This window comes from Penaeus vannamei, chromosome 21 (genome assembly GCF_042767895.1).
Source record: "Penaeus vannamei isolate JL-2024 chromosome 21, ASM4276789v1, whole genome shotgun sequence".
Classification (NCBI taxonomy): Eukaryota; Metazoa; Arthropoda; class Malacostraca; order Decapoda; family Penaeidae; genus Penaeus; species Penaeus vannamei.
Genome location: NC_091569.1, coordinates 1,986,496 through 1,989,272, shown reverse-complemented (window position 1 = coordinate 1,989,272; position 2,777 = coordinate 1,986,496).

Genomic DNA, 2,777 nt, shown 5'->3' with positions numbered 1-2,777 from the left:
GGGAGGGAGAGAGGGGGATAAGGTCAAAACGGGTGCGCAATCACAACGAAAACGCAGGCCAAACCCGACCAGACAAACAGGCACAGAAAAAAACCGTGATGGTGTAGCGTAACCCTTTTGTATTGTTGACGCTTAGGTTTCAAGCAGAGATAATGATGCAAGTCTTTTTCCAACAGCACCGCTATTCACGCACCTGCCGCGTGGGTTCGTTAACTCCAGGATAATAGTTAAGAGCACGAAGAGAGGGAGAGAGAGAGAAAGAGAGAGGGGAGCGAAGGAGAAAGAGAGAGGGAGGAGGGATGGAGAGAGAGAGAGAGGGAAGGGAAGGAGAAAGAGAGAGACGGGGTGGGCGAGGAGAAAGAGAGAAAGGGTGGGGAGGGAGGGAGAAAGAGAGAGGGAGAGAGGGGAGGGAAGGAGAAAGAGAGAGGGAGGAGGGATGGAGAGAGAGGGGGTGGGAGGGGAGGAAAAAGAGAGAGAAGGTGGGGGGAGGGAAGGATGGAGAGAGAGGGGGTGGGGTGAGGGATGGAGAAAGAGAGAGGGAGGAGGGATGGAGAGAGATAGAGTGGGGGGGAAGGAGAAAGAGAGAGAGCGGGGGGGAAGGATGGAGAGAGTGAGAGGGGGGAGGGAAGGAGAAAGAGAGAGGGAGGAGGGATGGAGAGAGAGGGGGTAGGGGGAGGGAAGGAGAAAGAGAGAGAGGGTGGGGGAAGGGATGGAGGGAGGGAGGGAAGGAGAGATAGAGGGGGGGCCAGAGGGGGAGGGAAGGAGAGATAGAGGGGGGGGGGGCAGAGAGGGAGGGAAGGAGAGAGACAGAGAACCGAACAACCAGACATATAAGACTCCATTTATCATCCCCTCGACAATGTTTACGTTACTCGATCGTGCTCGACACAAATAAATAACGGCGTGACGGCGCTGTCACTCCGGGCCGGGCCGGTAGAGGGGTGGGAAAGGAGAGGGGGAGAGAGGGGAGAGGGGGAGAGAGGGGAGAGAAGTGGGAGGGGAGAGGGTAGAGAAGTGGGAGGTGGGAGGGGGTGAGAGGGGAGAGAAGTGGGAGGGGAGAGGGTAGAGAAGTGGGAGGGGAGAGGATAGAGAAGTGGGAGGTGGGAGGGGGTGAGAGGGGAGAGGGGAGAGAAGTGGGAAGGGAGAGGGGAGAGAAGGGGGAGAAGGGTGAAGGGGTGAGGGGAGAGGGGAGAAAAGTGAGAAGGGAGAGGGGAGAAGAGGGAGAGGAGGCAGGGGGGGTGCAACTCGGCCAGGCTCCTCGGCCCCTGATGCATAGATCTGTCAAACCTCTCGGGAAAGCTTTATCTCGTGTGAAATTAAAACAATATATTCCGGCCGCGATACGTTACCTCTCATGAGCACGCGGCGTGGCGAACACACTCGACTTATCTGTCTTTTTGTATTCCATGTTTGCCCAGCTTTATTATCTGTCTTTTTGTATTTCATGTTTTCCCAGCTTTATTATCTGTCTTTTTGTATTTCATGTTTTCCCAGCTTTATTATCTGTCTTTTTGTATTTCATGTTTTCCCAGCTTTATTATCTGTCTTTTTTGTATTTCATGTTTTCCCAGCTTTATTATCTGTCTGTTTGTATTTCATGTTTTCCCAGCTTTATTATCTGTCTTCTTGTATTTCATGTTTTCCCAGCTTTATTATCTGTCTTTTTGTATTTCATGATTTCCCAGCTTTATTATCTGTCTTTTTGTATTTCATGTTTTCCCAGCTTTATTATCTGTCTTCTTGTATTTCATGTTTTCCCAGCTTTATTATCTGTCTTTTTGTATTTCATGATTTCCCAGCTTTATTATCTGTCTTTTTGTATTTCATGTTTTCCCAGCTTTATTATCTGTCTTTTTGTATTTCATGTTTTCCCAGCTTTATTATCTGTCTTTTTGTATTTCATGTTTTCCCAGCTTTATTATCTGTCTTTTTGTATTCCATGTTTTCCCAGCTTTATTATCTGTCTTTTTGTATTTCATGTTTTCCCAGCTTTATTATCTGTCTTTTTGTATTTCATGTTTTCCCAGCTTTATTATCTGTCTTTTTGTATTTCATGTTTTCCCAGCTTTGTTATCTGTCTTTTTGTATTCCATGTTTTCCCAGCTTTATTATCTGTCTTTTTGTAGTCCATGTTTTCCCAGCTTTATTATCTGTCTTTTGTATTTCATGTTTTCCCAGCTTTATTATCTGTCTTTTTGTATTCCATGTTTTCCCAGCTTTATTATCTGTCTTTTTTGTATTCCATGTTTTCCCAGCCTTCGAGAAGCTTAATGTTCTCCGCTGGAAACAGGGGGGAGGAGGGGGTGGGTTGGGGGGGGGGGGTGGGAATTAAATGTATGTGAGTCTCCGCGGCTGTCGGCTTTAGGGACAGATCTTGTCACTAGCGGGAGGAAAGGAGCCTCCTGTTCTATTTTGTTGTTGTTGTTGTTGCTGATGTTGTTGTTGTTGTTGTTGTTGCTGTTGTTGTGGAGGTGTGGGTGGATGGGTGGGTGGGTATGGGAGCGTATGTGGGTTGTGTCGGTAGGTGGGTGGGTGAGTATGGATGTGAGTGGGTAAGGTTATGTGGGTGGATGTGTGTGTGTGTGTGTGTGTGTATGTGTGTGTGTGTGTGTGTGAGTATGCGTGTGAGTATGCGTGTATGTGTGTGTGTGTGTGTGTGAGATTGCGTGCGTGCGTGCGTGTGTTTGAACAAAACAACGAAGGTAAGAACGAGAAAACACACGAATGCGCCGAAAGCCTTTTCTCTGTATTACTTCTTCGGGGCAATACAACGAAAA